General features: G+C 36.4%; 1 long non-coding RNA gene across 1 annotated transcript; it reads right to left on the bottom strand.

Annotated features, from left to right (window-relative positions):
* Positions 1-2,494: 2,494 nt before the first annotated feature.
* Positions 2,495-8,967, bottom strand: LOC121673086. The gene is made up of 3 exons (XR_006019131.1): positions 8,445-8,967; positions 7,749-7,816; positions 2,495-3,137 (listed from the first exon to the last, which is right to left on the bottom strand). It is a non-coding gene; the product is annotated as an uncharacterized LOC121673086 (long non-coding RNA).
* Positions 8,968-10,494: the final 1,527 nt, after the last annotated feature.

The raw sequence follows: 10,494 nt of genomic DNA on the forward strand, positions 1-10,494 counted from the left end.
GGTTGTGGTAAACTGTACATTGATTTAAAAAAATTTAAAAAAAAAAATTAAAAAAAAAAATCACAATTTTTTTAACATTTCTCTCAGCAATATGCTTTAGGAAGAAATGACTTGATGAACTCTATCTTCTTTTTTCCCCCTTTGCTTTTCTGTGTTGTCTTGGCACTTCCCCTTTCTTCTTTCCGAATCTGCAACTTCGCTGTATTTAAGCAATATTTTCCCTTCTTCTTTTTGATACTCACTCTAAAGATAGGATATACATTTGTTACATATACAGGAAAAACTTAATGAAATGCTATGGAACCATTTAACTCTACCAAGAATGACCCTTGCACATGACATGTGCCCTGTTTGCCTTGCAAGCACGAGCCTTGTTTTAGCAGCCTTCAGCTGTGTTTAAAGTACACACTGCACTGTGATTTCTGGATGCAGCCACGGGCTCTCTTTTTCTGGTCAGGAAACGTGCAAAACTTAGAAGTCTGTGTACTTCAAAAAGTGCAAAGATTATTTTGCACTCTCTTCATGTGTTTCAGAATTTAGGCTCGTTTGGACTCAGCATTCCAAATGAATCAGCTTCACATCAAGAGATTCCCTACACCCTGACTATAGGGAACTTCTAATGCAGGCGAAGAGTGAGCTCTTACTTAGGCTTACATTTAGTTTCACTTGATCTGATCCTTTTAGGAGGAGATTTCATCAGCTTCATTGCTCTCTAGGTAGAAACATGAAGTCCTTAGTGGTAGGCTGAAAACTGGGCTACAGTATGATTAGAAAATGAGGTGGAAACTTACAGTGACCCAGTCCACCGTAGGATATTCATAATATGAATGCCTGGGATGTGAGCTCTTTTTTGTCTAGAAAGCTTCTTCCAAAGAACTTGTAATTCATTCATCCAGGTGGGTTTAGCACCTGGCATGACATAGGAGAAAGACTTAATAGGCATGGGTCTTAAATTCACTAATACTTTGCTACTGAAAGTAATTCTTCTTCCACTGCAGTACTGAGAAAAACACACTTGCAGTATTCTCCCCATCTTTCTGGTTCTAGAGCCCCAATGCCTTTTGAATACTTGCGCAGCTGTTGTTTTAAGACCAGTACCCTTAAGGTTTTCATAGTATTTTGATCCTGAAAGTAGATGCAGGAGGAATGTAAATCTGCTAGCATGTTGATTAAAGGAGCAATGTAGCCTCCAATAACCATTCCCTCACAGCTGTTTTCCCAGTGACCTGCTTTTCTTACTGAGGACTTCAAGAGTGGTCCTACAGCTTCTGAAGAGCAAAGTGCTGCCTGTCAACACATCTGTGAGATTTGGGACACCAGTACTGCAGTTTTCCAAACCACTATCTTCTTAACCCGTAGTTGCCCAGATGAGATGGCCCACTGATTTGTAAGTGAGGGAGACTCCTGGTAGTCCTTTCTCACGGTGTCCTTCTTGCTGTGGAACAGTGAAATTCAAAGATCTTTGTCTTATTAATACATACCTATTTGAACTTGTCCATTCCACAGAAAGAAGCAGTCTGCAATGGAGGGCCCCCATGAATCTATATCACTTAAGGGTCACAGGATGTAGGTTACTATGTAATGAGTGCTTTAAAGTAAATATGTATGTGTGTATGCATATGTATGTGCACTTAAAAATGGCTGTAGTATGTAGGGTCTATTTACAGATACATATTTGTGTGGTTTTTTTAACTTAAAACTCTCTTTCATGATGAATACACAATCTTCCCTTTCCTTAGACATCTTTTCTCTCTCTTAGTTACTGTATTTTTAACTTGCTAGTATTTTCAGGAACAAGCTATGTATCTGCTCAGCATCCACACCTCCATACTGTGTTCAGTTTTGATTTCTGCTATACAAAAAACTGTGGGCAAGCTGGAGAGGATCCACAGAAGGGCCACAAAGATGATCAAAGGACTGGGAAGCCTGCCATGTGAGGAAAGGGTTTGTTCAGCCTAGAGAAAAGAAGGCTTATCATTATGTTCCAGTATTTAAAGGCTGGCTAAAAAGAACATGGAGACTCCATGGAAATCCCATGGAAAAGATGAGGGGTAATGCGTCCAAGTTACTCCTGGGGAGATTCCGGCTGAACATAAGAGGAAAATTTTTCACAATAAAAATGATTAGCCATTGGAATAATCTCCCTGGGGAAGTGGTGGATTCCCCAGTGTCAAACACTTATAAGAGCCAGCTGGACCGGGTGCTGGGCCATCTTGTCTAGACTGTGCTTTTGCCAGGAAAGGTTGGTCCAGATTATTCTTGAGGTCTCTTCCAACCTGGTATTTTAGTATTCTAACTACAAAGCTGAAGCAATGAAAAAGAAGGAATATTTCTCATTATGTTGTTCTGTCTTCTAACAGATAAAAGTAATGTTTTCATAGTTTTCTTCTAAAGCATTAGCTGTACATTTCCCTTAGGATTTCCTACCATCAGAAATTCAAAGGTAGCACTTACAGCCATGACAGCAAGACTGAGGTGTTGATCTGCAGATGTGTGATATCTTAGGGGTTTTTTTTTTCATTTCCCACTGATTTCCCTTGCGGTTATTTTCAGTCTAACTCTTAAAAAAAGTTAGACAAAATAGTATTGGACTTACAAGTTTATGTAAAGTTATGAAAAATTATTCTTCATTTCCAGTTAAGGTTTAGCTTTCTGTCTTAAAGTATTTCCATTTCTGATGGGAAACTTTGTAAAAGATAAGCAACTTAGCAGAAGTTTTAAGATTTCTTAATACTTCAGCAGTGAAAAAAGACTTGTTATCAAATGTCTTCCTCTGCTGGAATAGCTTTGAAAAAAAAATCTAGTATTTAATGTATTTCTTAAAATATTAAATATTCTTAGTTAGTCTTTGACCTTATACAAAAGTATAAAAATTATAATAAAGGATCTACTTTAGCAAACTGATTGTGCTACTCCCATTCATGCATGGATTTTGATTGACTGGTGCTTCTCATTGAAGTGTTCTTCAACTTTAGCCAAACAGTACCAAACTGATGGTATTATTAATTTTAAATAATTTCCCTACATATGTTATTTAAAAAAAAAAAAAAAAAGACAACCAAACAACCCAAATTCCACTTATTTTTCCTTTACCTTTATTTAAAGCTTCCATGTTTTCACTGAAGTAATCATAGTCTCTGAAAACCATAAACAGAAAAAGAAAGTAATGTAGAAGCATTTCATCAATGTGGTGCTAGCTGTTCAAGATGGATTTGAAAGCTTCTCTCTTGGGATCTATTCAAGAAACCACTGGTGTGTTATGTATACCTAACTTTTATTGTGTATTTCTATATAATTACATTTAAGGAAGGGAAGCTAATTTTGTTTCAGATCTAATTTTATGTAATAAATTGATCAAACTACTTGGCTAGTGAGTAGAAATATCCCATCTTATTTAATCATCTAAATGTGTATTTATTGTAGGTGAAGTACATTTACTGTAATTCTTTATATGCATGTACTTAAATTAAAATGCTATGGGTTACAATTTGCTGGTGGTATGAACTGGAAAAAAAAAGATGTCCTTAGGTTTCCAACACCTGACTTAGCAGTGTAGTGATCATCTCGAGTTCTATATAAAATTGCTTGGTCTTCTTGTCATGCATTTTCCATTTAAGTCAGGGGAAGTTGTATAGCTAAAATCACACTGAATTCATTGCAAATCTAGGGCATGCTTAAAGGGCACTTCATCTGAGCAAAGAAATCATTGCTTTGACTGTGGCTATGTTAAGTGAGAGATGGAAGTGAATAGCTTTTAGTTTATTGCTCATTTGAAAGCTGGAGGGAAAAATGGCCTTTGTCTACCTGCCAAGCTCTTCCCCTCCCCTGCCCAGACTTCCTAAAAATGCTTATTTGAAATCTTGGCAGCAGTTACCCTTGATTTCTTTCAGGAGCTTTTACATTTTGGGGGTTTTTTTTGTGTGTGTGTGTTTTTTTTTTTTAAATCAGCTTTTTTTGTTTCTTTATTTCCTGTAATAAATTTTATCTATTTTTAAAATGTAATAAGTAAAAAGCTAATGTGGCTTGAAAACAGGCCCCAAAGAAAAAGTTACTTATTGATAATTTGATCCTTAATCCTAATATATACTCTTCAGTTTCTCTGTAAAATTATAAATGAACCTCTTACGTTTCCTTAGGTAAACTTTGAAAGTCCTACCTCTATGTATATACTATACTGACATGTTATTGAAGATGCAATAAGATTGTGTCATAATGTTGAAAACCAGTAATTGCAGCTTGTAGCAAACTTTTCATCTGTGGATATGACATCTTATTGTTATGTAATTAAAAAGGGAAAATGAATTTATGAAGTCTTTTGTTACCTTAAACAATAGTGCATTTGATGCATTAATTAGGCTGTGTTTGCTCTGAGACCAGCAAAAGAACAGAAAATATCTGTTGTTTTCATGGCAGATGATTAAATAACACAAGCTTTTCTTAGTAGAAGTAATCGTGGGCTTATTGTGATTTTGCATTTATTCTGTTTTTTGTCTTCTCATTTATTTGGGAATTTTTCAGCTCTTGGCAACACCATGGATGTCAAGTAAGCAATTCTTGGAGATTTTCTTGAGAGATCTGTTTTTATGCAGGAGGGAAAAAAAAAAGTTTGATTCTTTTTCCTTCAAAGCTGCGTTACAATAAAGGACTTTCTGTATTCAGCAGTTCCAATTAAAGGTATAGCTAAGTAAACCTGAAATCTTGCAAAGTCCTGCAACTCATTGCGAGAACAAATGCAAACACTTTCTGAACAGCGTGTCCCGCTAGGTGATGTCGTGAATATGTCCACGTACTTTGCCCACATAAGATAGCGTTACTTCCTTAGAGTTTTAAATAGCTCTTATGTTTGCTCTTGAGCGACTGCTGATACCAGGAGAAAAGCCACAAAACAGTTTCCCAAGAAGAGAAAAAGAAGTCAGTTTAGAAGAATTCCAATGTTTGAACTGGATTCAGATTTATTAGTGGGTGTGAAACTGAAGAGGAGGTACTCAGGATGATATTAATAACCAAAGGCTCAGTTTAACTCTAAAGAAGTTCAGCTTTGGGGTGGGTTTAGTAATGAGTTCCCAAGCTATGCTTTTGCTGGATTGTGAGAAAATCAAGTAAAGCATTCCCGATACTTAAAGCCCTTTGCTAAGTTAAATATATCCTTATTATTGAAGTGGTCTTATAAAAAAAGAAAAGTCTAGGTTTGGCTAACATAACCCCTCTTCTCTCAATATTTTTACTTTGGGGATCCTCTCACCTAAGTTCTGATGTCATTTTAGCTATTGTGGTCTTTTATCCTTCTCCATCTAAATTAAAACAACCCCTTAATTAATAAACACTTAAATTCCAAGGATATAAAATAAGCAAGATGTACTCTTTGTGATGGCTACCACAAAAAATGCTGACCAGCAAAAAAGAATGTTGTAGCAACATTATGATTCCTGCTTGATAAAGATGCTACTATAGATAATGATGCTGCCAGATAAATGTCATTAGAGCATGAGACATTTAGCAAAAACAAATGTCTGGCCTCAGCTGATGTGCATATTGATCCAGAAAATTATTTCATCAGGAGTGTGGAAGGTGTTTATTTTTCCATCGAAGTTAAGCACATTAGGATGAGGATTACTTAAGCACTTTAAGAGGATATTCAGGAGAGGTAGTTTCTCTTTTTGTCTTCATGATTAAAGAGGTTGAAATTCCTGGCTGAAGTTGTGTGGTTGCCAGACCCAGGAGTGCCCATTGGTTTCTCTGGGCAGTGCAGCCTGGTGTTGCCAATATATATGTGATGGAGAATTTTGATATGTGTGTAGACTCTGAATGATGCTTAAAGTGCAGCGTACATGTAGCAAAAGACTTGCCTATCATAAAAGTATGGGTCTTCCATAAGAAATTACATCCTCTACAGCCAAACTGGGAAGAAAATGGGGTGGTGGTGCAGGATTGACAGTTTTCATGAAAGTCAAAGGTCTGATTAAAAGCTGGAAGCTTGTGGCCTATAAACCACTGTGACAATATTTCATCATTAATAGGCATTACAAGGTACAGTTTGAAGTAATAGTGATATTCTTGGTTGAAAATAAATTATTGGATTAATACCAGTAATTTTGTAATCTGATAAATTTGATTTAAGGGGAAAAAGCTTTCTTCATAATGTGACTTAAATACCTTGAACAACATGCCCATGTTATAGAAAAGACATTTTTAGGAAAGGACTGTCTTAGCAAAACAGCTTTGTTTCCTATTAGTTTACTTTAGTGTTTTCAGAGATATCCTTCCTGAAGTTCAAGGTAAACTTAAAAAATAGAACGTTAAGATTTTTACAGTCCATTGTGTAAGAATATTGTCTGTACAAATTACTTCATAGGATCCAGAATGCAGAATCATTTCTCTCTGTTTCACAAGAATTACAATTGACAAGTACAGTATATGTTTGATTTCCATGAGGTTTTGTTGGACAATATTGCTAGATAAAATTAAGTTTTGAAGTTCATTTTTTGAATTTCTTTATCTCTTTTAAACAGAAGTCAAAAATAACTACTTTAAATGTCTTGGCTTATACAAAACAGGAAAGAGGTAAAACTAGTTTAGCATCCAGTTTAGCTATTTTAATCTTTGGTGTGGTTTATGGAGGATGGAGGTGTTTGGTTTTGATTTTTTTGTTTGTGTTTGCTTCAGGATTTTTTTGTGTGTTTTCCTTATGGTGTTTGGTTTTGTGCTGGTTTTGTTTGTGGTTTGTTTTTCATACAGTGGAATGGTTGATTTGCAAAACATTTATGTTTTTCCTTGGAGGCATTATTTAGTTTAGACAAAGTACCTTTCTGGAAGTAACTGTGCTTCTCCCCATTCTCCCCATCTGTGATATAAAATGTAAGTAGTTAGTTGGATCTTTGGGAAACATTTCATAAGAGTTAATATCTCATAAGGTGATGTGTGCTGGATATGTTTAGAAAATTACAGACACCACACTATTTGTGTAAACCTCTCAGTGGTATGCGTTTGAGGTGTTAATACTTCTTGTTAAAAGAGAAAAATGAAGATACTTCCCACATTGCCTATAACTTGAAATATTGGGACGTGAGTAGCATCTGTTCAGTGAACATAGCTGCAGGATGTCATGGCCTGTAGTCAGAAGGAAACCCAGAGAAGTCTTGTGATTCGTTCCGATTATAGCCAGATTTGCTCTTGATTTAATTTCTGCCAGTAGCATACCCCAGAGATAGGCATTATCTGCCAAGAATTCCCTCCTCCTGGGTTCATAGAATGCTTAGAACCCATCAAACTTTGTGGTTGGGTTAGAGAAGGGTAGACAGTGAGTCTCCAAAAAAGACATTGCATCCAGGCAATTGCCAGTTACACTGACTGCCCAGCACTGGGCATTTCACACAGAGTATTGCCAGCTGCCACACAGTAGCAGCACAGCCTAAAAATGTATTGTGCTTTCACCTCCCATGCAATACCATATTATGGAAAGCATGATACAGGTTTTTACTGCAAAGTCCTAGTCTAGAATGTTGGAAGTCACATTTCACTGACTTCTGTGTGTGCCAAAAATACAAACAAGACAGCCATCCCTGACTTACTGATAGTGTGCAGTGTTTTTTGTTTTGCTATTTAAAAAAAAAATAAAATAAAACCCCATAGATCTAGGCTGGACAAATTCAGTTTCCTGTCAACATTTTATCACTCCAAACAACAAACCTCTGTCAGACACTCTTCTCAAATGTATGCTTTGAAATTCAGGACCCTTGAAGAGTACTCACCAAGGATGGGGTGATGCTTGGTTTTTCATCCACTGCCTTCCTTCCCAAGGTAGAGGAGACAGATTTGGCTTTAGCGAGCAGAGGAAGATATATCAGTTATAAAATCAGTACATGGAAGCTTTCATGAACAGTGAATCAATATCCTGGTATTTCCTAAGCTTTTGTTACCTTCGGGCAATAATTTTTTGTTGTAAATTTGGCTGTATTTTTTTAGTATTCCAAGTGCTTTATAAAACATTTCTAAATGTAAAACTTTAGACAATAGCGTAATATGTGGATATGAGTTTGAACTACTTGTTCTTCCCTCTGTAGTAACAAAACTGCTAGTCTATTTGGCAGTGATAACTGCTTTGCTAAGTTGACTTTGAATAGTATTGCTATTTCTTCATTTGCCATAGAAATGTTATCTTCCCAAATAGCACCTGAAATATTTCTGAAATGGCAGATACCATTTAGTTTAAAAGCCAAAGTATCTGATGCTCCTGTAGTTAAAGAGGCTGTGAGTAGTGCATGATAAGCAGAACTTAAATTCCTTGACATTTAGGATTAAAAAAATGGAAATATCATTATAAGTGTTGTGCTCTTTCAGTGTTGTCCGTAAACAGGACACATTGGAATTTGGTATCTAAACTTTATCCTATGATCAGCTTAGGCAGGCTTGTAAATTTTTTTGGTTGTTGTTACACAGTGCCTTACCCTTCTTTCGGGAAAACTTGCAAACTTCTCCCTCTGTTGATGATTAGTGCTTTCTGCGGGAAGTTGGGTAGGTCCTCAGCAGAGTTAGCGCTGTTGAAAAAGGAAAAGCTGTTCCTTCTGCAGAGCCTAGAAGATTTGGTCCCACAGCATATGGGAAGCTGCCTTGCAGCATATTGGTGAGCTCGTAAGAAGAAAAGAGCCCTGCCTAGGCCTCGTAAGAAAAACCAGATACATTGTGAATTTTCTTGCTTTGGGATTTGGCTCAGAAAAGTGACACTAAGTTGCTTTCTTTTGTTCTTGTCTGCTTATTTTCTTTGCTCCTCAAGATTGCCTGGCAGAACATCCCTCACCAAGGCACTCCTTGCAACTCCTGGCCTGTTTTCCAAAACCCCATGCCTTGCTTTTACTCCTCTTTATTGTGCCTTCAAAGTCTTCATTCATCATGTTCCCATTTCTCTAAGTCACGGTCTAGTGCATAATCTCAGTGTGTACTTTGGCAGGGCTGCTGCAATACCGGCTGCTGTTCTCCTGCAGAGGAAAATACCAAAAATGTAAAGTCATTAAGTTATGCAAGCAAGATTTTGAATAAATGAATGTATGCAGAGTGGGTTGAATGACTGTTGATTTAGTGTTACGATGTGGATTTTTTGTGGTCAAGGTCTTGACTTTATTTTATTGATCATTCACTTTTGGGACAAGGGTAGTCACCGAACAAAGAATGTATTTGAACAACCTTTGTGTGTGATTAATGTGTGCTTGGAATCATTTGCAATGAAATGCTTCAATACATATCCGTTATTTTTAGAGCCTGTGTTAAAATGGCCTTAAGTTTGCTGATCCATAGATTGTAAGGAAATAGTAAAAAAGTAGACAAAACAGAATGAAAATTAGCTGATCTTGAGTAAGGGCATATATAATATGCAGTTCACTTGTGCTGAATATTGTTTAAGGATCATAATGGAAATCTGAATGACATAGAAGTTAGAATTGCAATCTACATAACATCATGGTAAGCCCAGCTTCCCCCATACTCTTACCAATTGAAAGAATTAGTGTGATATAAATCGGCAATCAGGATGGCTTGTGGGAGCTGGACTCAGTGATCCTTGTGGGTCCCTTCCAACTCAGTCCTTTCTGTGTTTCTGTGATTCTGCGAAAAGTAAAGGACTTCTGAATGTAGGAGTGGCAAGTGTAGAAAGGCATCTGGAATAGTGAATATTTGCAGCATGCCTCAAACCTGGGGAAAAATTTTTCCTTTAACAGGGGAAAGCTTTGGCAGAGCGAGAAGTTTGAGCTTTTTACAGAAACAGAAGTGAGACTTCTTATTCCATTTTTGGAGTTAGGTTCAAATTTCTGTAATTCTTGTATTATAAAAATGTTTGTTTACACATTTTTCATTGGGAAAATGTGTTTTTAGAGAGACTCCCATCGACTCTAAGACTTTTTTACACCTGTTACCTTTGCATGGAAATGATCAATAACTTTATTACTGAGTTTACTTTTAAGAGCACCACTGACAAAACTACTTTGTAAGAACTTTCTTCCTCATAAGATACTAAAATATTTTTGAGCATGATCAACTGGCATCCTATATTTTAGCAATTCATTTAACATTTATGTGTAAGAATATATATTTTGTGCATCTAAAGTACTCAGCACTCTCATTTATTGAGAACATTTGTTTCCAGACAGGAAAAATAGTAATGCTTTTCCTAATGGGGAAAAATCCTTCTGTTCTCTTAATTTATTGTCTTGAAAAGAACTGGCAAAATTTGGTGTTCACATTTGGATATGAGTTCTGAGTGTCTTCCTTTTCCTCCCATATAAGCTGAAGAGAGGTACTACAGTACATTTTAAAGCAGAAATTCTCCTGTGATTTGCTAGCTAGTGAACTACTCCTAACACTCCTTCCTGTTTCTCTTCTGTGTCTGCATTTGCTTCACCCTCATATAAAGTAACTCAGAAGGAAAACCATTCTTGCTGTCAGGTATTTCTTGTGGGTGATACTGCATACTCCTTTTTGCGTTCTTGTTCTAATTTTTCTTACTGT

This window comes from Corvus kubaryi, unplaced genomic scaffold (genome assembly GCF_017639235.1).
Source record: "Corvus kubaryi isolate FWS band 111438036 unplaced genomic scaffold, C.kubaryi_AGA036_p1.0 65172, whole genome shotgun sequence".
NCBI classification, from domain to species: domain Eukaryota; kingdom Metazoa; phylum Chordata; class Aves; order Passeriformes; family Corvidae; genus Corvus; species Corvus kubaryi.